This window comes from Primulina tabacum, chromosome 5 (genome assembly GCF_025594145.1).
Source record: "Primulina tabacum isolate GXHZ01 chromosome 5, ASM2559414v2, whole genome shotgun sequence".
NCBI classification, from domain to species: Eukaryota; Viridiplantae; Streptophyta; class Magnoliopsida; order Lamiales; family Gesneriaceae; genus Primulina; species Primulina tabacum.
Genome location: NC_134554.1, coordinates 29489432 through 29502739, shown reverse-complemented (window position 1 = coordinate 29502739; position 13308 = coordinate 29489432). Strand labels below are relative to the sequence as shown.

At 31.4% G+C, this 13308-nt stretch overlaps 1 pseudogene; it reads left to right on the top strand.

Moving 5' to 3' along the window:
• The window catches only part of LOC142544326 (uncharacterized), a 166935-nt pseudogene extending 154625 nt beyond the window's left edge, over positions 1–12310 (top strand).
• Positions 12311–13308: the final 998 nt, after the last annotated feature.

Genomic DNA, 13308 nt, shown 5'->3' with positions numbered 1-13308 from the left:
ATTATCCAACTTTTACCCAATTTTCATGGCTTAGATTCTTAAAATCCATACATGCATTTACGAGAGTTTGAAGAAGTGTGCAACACATATAATGATCTAAATTGTAGCATGAACACCATTCGACTTAAACTTTTTCCTTTTTCTTTAAAAGATAAAGCTAAAACTTGGCTACAAAATCTTAGATCGAGATCCATTCGAACTTGGGATGAATTGCAACAACAATTTTTGAAAAAATTATTTCCATCTCATAGAACAAATTCTTTCAAAAGGCAAATCATCACTTTTACTCAAAAACAAGGAGAAACTTTTTATCAGTGTTGGGATAGATACAAAGAATTGCTTAATCTTTGTCCACATCATGGTTTTGAAATTTGGAGAGTTGTTTCTCAATTTTATGAAGGCTTAACACCTAAAGATAGGCAAATGGTTGAATTTATGTGTAATGTAACATTTGAAGATAAAGATCCAAATGAGGCAATTGAGTATCTCGATTCATTAGCTGAAAATGCTCAAAATTGGGACACTATGGGTACAATCGAACCATCAAACAAGATTCAATCTCCTACATCTAGTGGAGGTATGTACACTCTCAAAGATGAACATGATCTTCAAGCTAGATTTACCTCTTTGTCAAGAAAAGTTGAGGCACTTGAATTGAAAAAGAATGGTCAATTAAAATCTGTTCAAGAAATTGTGTGTCACATCTGTGATACAAGTTATCATTTTACAAAAGATTGTCCCACTTTGCCCTCTTTTAAAGAATGTCTCCATGAACAAGCCAATGTTTTGAACAATTTCAAAAGGCCAAATTTTGAACCGTTTTCTCAAAATTACAATCCAGGTTGACGAAATCATCCAAATTTTAGTTGGAGGAATGATAATACTGCACAATTTTCACAACCACATTTCCAAAATCAACAAAATTTTCAAAATTATGCACCTTATGTTCCTCCACCTAAAAGAAATTTGGAAGATACATTGAATTCTTTCATTGCAAAGCAAGAGTCTATCAATACTCAAACTGCTCAAACCATGACAGATTTGAAAGATACTCTTGCTAAATTTGCATCTGCACTTAATGTTAATGAAAAAGGTAAATTTCCTTCACAACCTCTGCCTAATCCCAAGGATCATCATTCACAAACTGGAACTTCTGGAACTCAATCGATGGATCAGGTAAAATCTGTTATTACCCTTCGAAGTGGTAAGGTTGTGGAAAAATTCATTCTTGAACCTTGTGAAGATGATGATAAATCAACTCCAAAGGGTAAGGAAGTGAAACTCATAACTTGCGAAAAGGAGGTTCAACAGACAGTGTCACCACCATTCCCTCATGCATTGAAAAATACAAAAAAATCAAATTTGAATTCTGATATATATGATATTTTTAAACAAGTAAAAGTTAATATTCCTTTATTAGATGCAATAAAACAGGTACCATCATATGCCAAATTTTTGAAAGACTTGTGTACTATGAAAAGAAAATTGAATGTGAAAAAAGAAAGTATTTTTAGCCGAACAAGTAAGTGCAATCATTCAAAATAATAATACTTTGAAATACAAAGACCCTGGTTGTCCTACTATTTCATGTATTATTGGAGAACGAAAGATTAAAAAAGCCTTGCTTGATCTTGGAGCTAGTGTGAATTTACTTTCATATTCAGTTTATCAAGAACTCAATCTAGTCGAGATAAAATCTACTTCGGTAACACTTTTACTTGCCGATAGATCTGTTAAAGTGCCAAGAGGTATGTAGAAGACGTATTGGTCCAAGTTGATAACTTTGTATATCCTGTCGATTTCATAGTTTTAGATACACAACCTATCGAAGCTTGTAATGCAATTCCTGTAATTCTGGGTCGTTCATTTTTAGCAACTTCTAATGCCCTTATAAATTGCAGGAATGGAATAATGAAGTTGTCATTTGGTAACATGACCTTGGAGCTCAATGTTTTTAATCTTTGTAAGCAACCACATGACAAAGGAGATGAAAGTGAAGATGAAAATCTTATTGAAACTCTTGTGGAAGAAAACATTCAAGAAGGGGGTACTCGTGATCAATTAGATATTTGTTCAATTGAAACTGTTAAAGAAAATATTGAAATTGATCTTGATGATTTTATCAGGTATCACTCGTTACTAGGATCAGAGAAAGAATTTGATGCAAAATATGAGAACAAAGACGAACCACCCATATTGGAGTTAAAACCCTTGCCAGAAGAATTGAAGTATGCATTTCTTGGAGAAGATGAAACATATCCGGTGGTAATTTCTTACAAACTAGAAAGTGATCAAGAAGGTAAATTAGTTGATATGCTTAAAAGACATAAAAAAGCAATTGGTTGGACACTAAAAGATCTCAAGGGCATTAATCCACTAATTTGCACACACAAAATTCATTTAGAAGAAAATGCTAAAACATCTCAACAACCACAAAGGAGATTAAATCCACACATGAAAGATGTTGTGAAAACTGAAGTTCTCAAACTACTTGATGTTGGGATTATCTACCCTATTTCTGATAGTAAGTGGGTAAGCCCAACACAAGTAGTTCCAAAAAAATCTGGCATCACAGTGATAAAAAATGAAAAAGGTGAATTGTTAACAAGTCGAGTCCCATCTAGTTGGCGGATGTGTATTGATTATAGAAAATTAAATGACGCCACTAGAAAAGATCATTTTTCATTACCATTTTTGGATCAAATTTTAGAAAGAGTAGCAGGTCATCCATACTACTGTTTTCTTGATGGATATTCAGGTTATTATCAAATTCCCATTGCACTCGAAGATCAAGAAAAAACTACATTCACATGTCATTTTGGAACATTTGCATTCAGAAGGATGTCATTTGGTTTATGCAATGCCCCAGCAACATTTCAAAGATGTATGCTAAGTATTTTTTGCGACATGGTTGAAAATTGTTTGGAAATTTTCATGGATGATTTAACTGTCTTTGAGAATACATTTGATAATTGTCTTGAAAATTGGAAAAAGTTTTAAAAAGATGTGAGGAAAAAGGTCTTATTTTAAATTGGGAAAAATGTCATTACATGATTACTTCTGGAATTGTTTTGGGACATGTCGTGTCATCTCATGGAATTGAAGTTGATAAAGCAAAATTTGATGTCATTGCCAATTTACCCCCTCCAAAAACCATTAAAGAAATTCGCTCATTTTTGGGACATGCTGGATTTTATAGGAGGTTTATAAAGGACTTTAGTTTAATCTCTAAACCCATTTGTAACCTCTTAACAAAAGACACTGCATTTGAGTGGACTCAAGAATGTCAAAATGCTTTTGATAAAATTATTCGACATTTAACATCATCTCCTATCATGCAACCTCCTGATTGGTCTTTACCATTTGAAATCATGTGCGATGCGAGTGATTATGCAGTCGGTGCAGTACTGAGTCAAAGAAGAAACGGTAAGCCTTATGTGATATATTATGCAAGTAGAACTTTAAACAATGCTCAAATGAATTACTCCCGAACTGAAAAAGAACTACTTGCTGTAATATTTGCATTAGATAAATTTCGTTCTTATTTGATTGGATCAACGACTATTGTGTTTACTGATCATTCTGCTATTAGATATTTGTTGACCAAACAGGATGCAAAGCCACGACTGATACGATGGATTTTGTTACTCCAAGAATTTGACATTGTGATCAAAGATAAAAAAAGAACCGAGAATGTCGTAGCCGATCATTTATCGAGACTAGTAACAGGATCATCTTGTGAAATGACACCAATTAACGATAATTTTCCTGATGAACATCTATTTTCAGTTACTACTACACCTTGGTTTGCTAACATAGTAAATTTTCTTGTGACGGGAAAAATGTCACCGCAATGGAGTTCCCAAGATAAAAGAAAATTTTTGAATGAGGTAAAAAACTTTTATTGGGATGATCCGTATCTGTTCAAGTATTGTCCAGATCAAATTTTTCGACGTTGCATACCCGACAATGAGGTAAGTAGTGTCATTAAATTTTGTCATTCAGAAGCATGCGGAGGACATTTTTCTTCAAAGAAAACGGCTGCAAAAATCTTGCAGTGTGGATTTTATTGGCCCACTTTGTTTAAAGACAACCACGAAATCTGCAAGATCTTTGAAAATTGTCAAAAATTGGGTGCGATTTCAAAAAGAAACATGATGCCTTTGAATCCTATCATTGAAATTGAAATCTTTGACTGTTGGGGAATTGATTTTATGGGACCTTTTCCATCGTCGTTTGGATACTTGTATATTTTAGTTGCAGTTGATTATGTTTCCAAATGGATAGAGGCAATTCCATGTCGAAAAAATGATCATAAAATCATCATCAAATTTTTAAAAGAAAATATTTTTAGTAGATTTGGAATTCCTCGAGCCATGATAAGTGATGGGGGAACTCACTTTGTTAATAAACCATTTGCTTCATTAATGAAAAAATATGGTATTACTCATAAAGTAACTACTCCTTATCATTCTCAAACAAATGGACAAGTTGAATTAGCTAATAGGGAGATAAAGCAAATTTTGGAAAAAACTGTTAACTCAAATAGAAAAGATTGGTCTCTGCGACTTAATGATGCACTTTGGGCATATCGAACAGCTTTTAGAACATCATTGAATATGTCTCCCTATAGGTTGGTTTATGGAAAACATTGTCATTTGCCTGTGGAATTGGAACATAAAGCTTATTGGGCGATCAAAACTTTAAATTCAAGCATGGAAGATGCCAACAAATTGCGTAAATTGCAACTTAATGAACTTGATGAACTCAGAAATGACGCGTATGAGAATTCAAGGATTTATAAAGCAAAAATCAAATCATTTCATGATAAAACAATTCTTAGAAAATCTTTTGAGATTGGTAAAAAAGTTTTGCTTTATAATTCTCGACTTCACATATTCCCAGGAAAATTACGATCAAGATGGACATGCCCATATGTTGTAAAACATGTGTATACTTATGGAGCTGTGGATATTGAAAATCCTAAAAATGGTGATATTTTAAAAGTAAATGACAAAGGCTTAAACCATTTTTAGAAAATGAAATCTTTCAAGAAGAGTTTATTTCCCTTTCTGATCCTTGATTTTTTTTTTTGTGTTGCATTTAAGTTTGTTTGTTTTAATTTCAGGTTTTCTTAATATTTTTATTTTCCCGGTTAAATGGCGGATAACGGTACTTCGTGACTCTCATAGTCGGTTAAATCAGTTTCCCACAACTGCTGATACAAAAATAAAAAAAATCATTTCTTTTCTTTTCAAAATGGATGAAATTCTCTCAAAAATTTGTAAATATTTTCCCTCTGTTTCTGAAAATGTTCTAAGAAAAATTTATGCAGGAAGGTGTGAAAGATTGAGATTGCTAATGCAAAAAGGAATTCCAGAAGATATTTGTCTTGTAATAGAAGCTAAGGTCCGATTTGGAGGATAAGTTCCACAATCATTGCTCATTCGGTATTTGCCTGGATTAGGAAAAAGCACTTATGCGAAAAAACGAAGGGCCAAAAGTTTAGGGGTTTGTCATAAGTGTGCAAAATGGACTTGTGACAAACGATGCAGATCTTTGGGATGTGTTTCCAATAACAGAGAAGATAAAATTGGTTTCATTAAGAATGGGCTGAGTAAGGAGTCTTTAGATAACATCTTATTGACTCTTGAGACGCATTATAGTGGACATGTGCATATTGAACTTCTCCGTTTATGGAAACAATTCCAAGATGAGCGTCATAGTCTTGGGAATCCGACTAAAAAAGACCATGTTTGCCAATTTATAAGAAAATTGGATGGGAAGCATATCCTCGACTCATAGAAGGCGTTGAAGCCGTTTCTGGACGTAAAACTAGAGGAAAATTGTGAGCCACAATCACACTACTGTTTATATGCATGTGTGTCATTATTGTTTTTACTATTTATTCTGTTTACAGCTGTGACCCATAGTTTTGTCATGATAACATATTACCCCTATAAAATCTTTCATCTTTTTCTCTATTTTCGCAGACAAAAAAAAAAGTAAAAACATGGCTGGATCCTCTGCACAAACATTGAAAAATATTTGTGTATTTTGTGGGTCGAGTCCTGGAAAAAATGAAGTGTTTGTAGAAGCAGCGAATAATCTTGGAAAGATATTGGCTGAGAGAAAAATTCACTTGGTATATGGGGGAGGTAATATTGGGTTAATGGGATCTGTTTCAACATCTGCTCATCTTGGAGGTAGTCAGGTTTTGGGTATTATTCCTACAGCTTTAGCTGAAGGAAATATTACAGGTGTTACGATTGGGGAGGAATTAAAAGTTTCTTCTATGTATGAAAGAATCACTCAAATGATTGAAAATTCTGATGCTTTTATTGCACTACCAGGTGGTTTTGGTACATTAGAAGAAATTTTTCACACTGTTTCTTGGGCACAACTTAATATCCATAATAAACCTGTGGGCTTGTTGAATATCAATAATTATTTTGACAGTTTGTTGACATTTCTTGATCAAGCTGTGGAACAGAATTTCATTTCAGAAAATTCACGACGGATGCTCATCTGTGCTTCGACTGCCGACCAATTAATTGATGATTTGGATAAGCCTGATCCGATGATAACAAAGATCAATTGGTCGCAATCAAGCAGTAAGAAAAGGAAGTTGGATTATTGATTCAAAAGTCGTGGATTGATTTGCGTTTGTTTCAGTTTGTTATCTTCAATAAAATTCCAGGTGATATCTCTTTCATTATGTACTCTTTATTAATAGTTATTTTGACATTAGGGACAATGTCATATTCTGATTGGAGGGAGAACAAACTTATAAAAAAAAATTTTAAAAAAATAAAAAAATAATATATATTATTTTAAAATAAAATCATGTTTATTGTTTGTATCTTAGTAATTTTTGCAAAAATATCATACATTACATGTTTGAAAGATTTAAATTAGAACATGCATTAATCTATTTAAGAATGTTTAAATTTTTATTTGAAAAAAAGTCAATTTTAATATTCTGATCAATATAAAAATATGATTTATGAAATCTTTTTGAGTGATAAACCATTGTGATAAAATCAAGTATTAAAGTATATGACCCAAGATATACCTTATAAGAGTGCCTATAATTTTAAACTCACACATATTTTGTGAGTGAGTGGAGAGGACTGAGAAAACAGCTTTCGAGCCTTTATTGATCATGAGAGAGACTATCTATTGTTTAGATCTTGAGTTCTTATTTTGAAGAAAAAAAATGATATTTCTTGAAAAAAAAGGGAGAAAAATACAAAAAGAAAGATATTGAAGATCTATGTAATTTTTAAGTTATATGCTACGACCCATATATCTCTCATAAAAAAAAACAAAAAAGAGAGAGAAATTTATTGTACAAATTAAATAAATATGTGGTCAAGAAGCATAAACTTAGTCTGATTCCATGATGTTATTCAAAAAAATAATAAAAAAAAATATATCAGGGAAATGTATATAATAAGAACAACTAGATTTTGAATCAATGGATTTTCTATCTTTTGATTAGTTTGGCTCGTTTGTCTGTCTGCATTCTGTAAACCATTTTTCTGAGCATTTATCTGTATTCCAACTCCATGAGAGAAATCGTTGCCATAAATTGAAACATTTATTAACCTGTGAGGATATGGAGTTGAGACTTTTACTAGGAATTTCTGAAGGCCGTGTACATTTATCTACCTGAAATAAGCTTTGAATTGATCATCTCAAATTATTTCATAAATTATAATTATGATGATCTTGATATAACTTTGACAGTTTTCAAATTTAATTTAAACACTTAGATAGTTTTGATTACATTTCTATTTAAATTAATCAATATGTTTTGTATTGCTATTAACGCTTAAATTGCTAGGGACTAGCAATAAGCTGGTTGGGAGGTGTGATAAACATAAAAATTGTACATTAATTAAATGTTTTATAATATAAATATATAGTTTTTGTTTTATTAAATGTTTAAATATTATATGTTTTATAATAAATTGTATAAAATATAAGTTGTTGTGTAATTATAAGTTTTTACTATTTTTTTACAGGTTCGATAAAACAAGAATAAACTTGGCGTTGCAAATGGGATTAAGATGATTCTTGGACCTGTAGAAAGTTGATGTTAATATCTACAATATTGGTGGCAAGCATGAGATAAAAATCCTCTCACAATTGGGATCAAATTAAGCAACAAATAAAGTTACCAAAGGAGTGGCAGTTTTACCATGCTCTAGTATTTTGACCATATCTTTCAAATTACTTGGTCAAATGGTTTGAAAAAAATACCACAACTAGACAACTCAATTATCCACATGTTTCTTTTTATGTGAAGAAGCAAATTCGGAGAAGAAGATTTTCAAAAGTGATGTGTAATATAATATAATATCTTGGAACACCAATGAAGACTTTTGTGTAAAAAAATAATATTTTATTTGTGGTTGTCTCCCCAAATATGGCTATAAATAGGGGTGCATTGTAATGTATTGAGATATCCCTCATTCTATGAACAAACCTTTGAGTTCATAATATTTCTCTCTATATTTTTTCTTTATCTCTTCATTTAAATATAATTAGCATGTTAATTTCATATTCAAAGTTTTACACTTTGAATAATGAATAGCTAACTTCCTAAAGTTGAGATGAAAAGGTGAAACTCTTGGCATGATAATAAAGTTACTAAAAGATAAGAATCTATGTTTTATATTATTTAATAATTATTTATTGTTTATGTTATATTTATTTCTTTAAGCATTTTTATACCCTACTTATAAGTGGGAGTTTTGATTTATTGTTGCTATATGTTACACTAAATTCTTGGAACCATTTAAATGTTAGTTTGGTGTTACCAACCATTTAAAGTGCATGCATTGATTTATTATATATGAATATATTATAATATTAAATTCTTGGAACCATTTAAATGTTTGTTTGGTTTTACCAACCATTTAAAGTGGGAACCTTGATTTACTATATATAAATATATCATAATATTAATTTCTTGGTACCATTTAAATGTTAGTTTGGTTTTACCAACCATTTAAAGTGGGAACCTTGATTTAGTGTTTACAAATATATATATAGCACAATAAATACTTTGACACATTTATAAGTTTTGGTATATATTATATACTTATAAGATAATAATATATAGCATAATATAAATATGATTATTTAATATATTGGAACCATTTTATTAAGTGGATTTCAATAATGTTCGTTAATGTTAACTTTATTAAAATACCAAGAGTGAATCCTTTAATCTCAACTACTAAAATTAAAATTTGAACAATTAAAATTTACCCATTAAAGATTCAAACAATTAAAATTAAAAAGAAACAAAAACAAAAACAAAAAAAAAAAGACATTGTAGTGGACTTGTAATTACCTTAGCTTTCCTGTGGATACGATATTCGGATTCACCGAATTATACTACTTGTGGACAACCTGCTCTTGGGAGTGCAACAATCGAAGTCGCAACAGCTGCAAGGTGAGCTTGCATTCTAATCTTCCAGTCGTCAAAGTCTTCTTCAGAAAACATAGGAACCTTGCTGAAATGTGCCATTTGTTGCAGATTTTCACGAACAAGACTAACCTGCTCTGATACCACTTGTTGGGGATCGATATAGAGTTTAGAGGGGGGTGAATAAACTCTTCTCCTTCGATGATAGTTTATGCAAAGGGTGCTAAAATCCTGTTAGAGATTGTAGCTGTTCTTGTTCAATAGTACGTCTAGCAGATCACAATTAAATGTGCGGAAACAATTCGATGGAGTAGGGTGAAAAACAATAATAGTAGTAGGTAGTAACACAGTAGTTGTTTCTGGAAGTTCGAAGATAAAATCTTCTACGTCTCCCCTTCTTCTGTTTCCAGAAGGTATCACTAAAAGACTTTGGTTTTACAGTACACACTTGTACACACCCACTTCAGCAGGGCTTATCTATTGCCTACTGAAACTCTTAGCAACTCCATACAATAGTTCAATATAGCAATGTTCTGGAAAAGACTCTTTCCAGTTTACAAACTCTTCTACACGATATTATAAAGTTTTGCTTGAAGAGATGAAGAAATAGCAGTACAAAATGATCTCCAAAGATCAGATGTAAAATATGATGCGTGTACTGCTTTTCCGCAAGTTTGAGCTTTTGAAGATAATGGAAATTTCGCGGTTGCTCAATGTATCGTTGGATAGATAAGAATGATCAGCGTTGTTATCTAAATGGTTTTTATTCATATATATAGATAACTGCATCCAACGTCTATAATCAAAAACGGCTCTTTTGACTCTTGATATAAGCAGCTTTATTTCCTAAAGAGGATCCTCCAAAAAGCTTTCAATCAATCAGTTTTGTTACTTACCAAAATTATCAGGATGAATTAAATGTTTTCGTACAGCAATTAATGTCGTAATAAATGCTTGGTACTAGGTAAAGTAACGGTAACAATTAAGATCAGAAACAATCCGTTAAGTGTTGATCAAGTAGGACTAAGTTCTGCTACTGTTATACTAAGCCGCTGAGTACTGACTAAAGTATTGATCTGATAGAGCAACTCAAAAGCTACTGTTTTGCATAATCTTCTGGTTGGTATTATTACTACTGGTTTTGATACTCATCACCACAATAAAATTAAGTCTAACATATTGTTTCGTTTGTTCAATTTAGTAATTAATCTGATAAATTATTATTTCAATTCTTATAATCTGTTTTGATGTATCTTTTTTTCGAACAAAATGTTGTTTGATGGATTGGATCACGTTATGCAATGAGTAACAAATATTTTTATTATTAATTTAATTTTTTGTTATATAGAATATGGATGCACGTACTTTTATGCTAGTGATATAAACATCCTCTCATTCGTTATAATTTTAAATATTGGAGTTTTAATCGTATAGTCGAGCTTATTTTTAGTTTTTCTATGTGGTGATCTTTAGAGCTCTATCAATCCATCTGAAAAACATACCATCTAGTCATCTATGGAAATTGATGCAGTTCATGTTGATATTTCTGCATGTAGTTTCTTGGGTGTTCATCTTTAAAAGTTAACACTGATTTAACGAAAAGTATTTCAGTTCAGTACAAAGCTAAAGGAGTTTATTTGAACTTTTGAGCATTTTCTCTTTTGCTGTATTAAGCCTGTTACCTTCGGACAAGTAATCATTCTATCCAATTCATCTTTTCAGCGGGCAAGGGATGGTGCAATTACATTTCTTTATATTTGCTTTTTAATTCTTGTTCTGTTAATTTCAATATTCAGTTATTCTGATGTTTCTTTGTCAATAAAATTATTTCTAATTTTTTGTTAGCGTGTATATAGGTAACGGTTGTCTGGAATTGCTTTTTGGCATATAACTTAGACTTTTTAGGAAATTTACTGTGTATGTGAAAATATACTAATTGGTTACATCATCTCCACATAGTCTTAACCATGGGCTGCTCACTAACATATAAACACATTGCTTTTGGAGATCTGAGTTGCTGCATTCTAATCTCTTGTTTTCTGTTTTAGTTGGTATTATATGGATTTTCACTACTTATGGTTCAAGGGCTGGCATGATCAAGGTCAATGCTCTATTTTCATCGTTCAACGAATGAACATCTAATAGAAACTACTACAGAGTGGGTTCCGTGGTTGAAAGAGAAATTTTTAAGTTGTTTCTTGATCTTGTTTTTCTGGTACATGCTCCACTGGAGGTGTTGAGTTTCTATTTTTCACCTAAATATTTAACCTTTCTTGGTATTGTGCCGTTTCATGTATTTTTAAGGGCGTTCCATACATAAACTGTTTTCTGTATAGTGTTTGTATCATGTAGGATAAAGTTGCACATTTCATTATTCCACTATTGATGCTAGTTCAATTTCATATTAGGTGGAAAACCAAGATACATCCATAAGTGATTCTCAAGTTTCAGAGCCTGGAAGTTCTCAAAATGACCCTGTTAAGGGCTCACATGATTAGTTTCCTCATGATTCTTCAATCTCTTTTTCTGAAGCACAGAGCCACGTTTCTTTGTTTTTTGCTTTATGCACAAAGGTCTGTGAGACGCTTCTTCGAACATTGAAGAGAATGACACATTCTTGTTATTTGGTCTTCATGTTTCTTGACTCTGTTGCTTCTCTTTCCTCACAGAAACGAAGTCCTCTTCACTTGGTGTTCGACAGTTATGCACACTCCCCCAAGGTTGTTAAGCAGGTATCTATCTATTGCTTTATTAATATTGGCTTAAAATAACTTTTATTACGAGGACGCAAGTGGTCTGGAGAGCATAGTTATTGCATTCATTGCATTTTTTTGACAGTGGATGAGATACAGAGGTGTCTGCTTTTGAGACCAATTTGTGGCATGATCTCTCACTTTCTATTTCATGTTTGGATTTCTGATCATGTTCTTCTTTCATCTGATTTTACTAAAAACCAGTTCTGGTCTGCTAATTATTAGCGTTCTAAGTAATTTATTAATGTCAATGGATGGGCACAAACAAAGAGAGCTGTGAATATGTCATTTGGTTTTTGAAATCCCTAAGGTGGTGTTCAGTTTTATTTTCAGTAATTTTGGGTGTGCAGTTGGTGTGTCTTCTGAAAATATATGTTTGGTCATTGTGTAGGAAAATGTGGTATATGTAAATTTTAATTGTAGATGTGATATCATCCAAGATTTTAATTTTTTTAACTTCATAGGATATAACAATAAAATAGATTTTGGAATGAGATACAATTAAATTAAAAGTTGCTATTATGTTGGGAGTGTATACAAATCTATTTTTGAGAAAGAAAATAAAATTAAGATGATGGTGTTTGGTTATATTTATGGAGTAGGGAATTGCACAAATTTATATATGTTGAAAATAAAAGATTTGAATGTTGAAAAAATAATAGTTGAATATTTGAATTTTGAAAATAAGAGTTATAAAAATTAGAAATTTGTGTGTGATGATGTAGGTAATGATGTATTTTATTTTTTGGATTATTATCAAAGAAAGTCTATAAATAGCCTCGTCATTTGTGAAGAAATTCTCAATTGAGTTGAGAGAAAAATATTATAAACTGTGTAGTTTGATAATTTTGAGAGTTTGAGATTTTACTTTTTATCATAAATTTTTACTTTTTCATAACACGTTATCAGCACGAAACTCTAAAAGTCCTCCAATATTTTTCCAAGCTCCAAAACAGAAGAAAAATGTAACAAAAGTAATAATTTTTATTTTACTGTTTATTTATTTATTGTGTATATATTTAATATATAATATAATGTTATTCAGAAATAATAAAAATAAATTTTTCAAAAACTTGTTATAAATCCTGGGAAGATGTTAAGACGATATCCCAC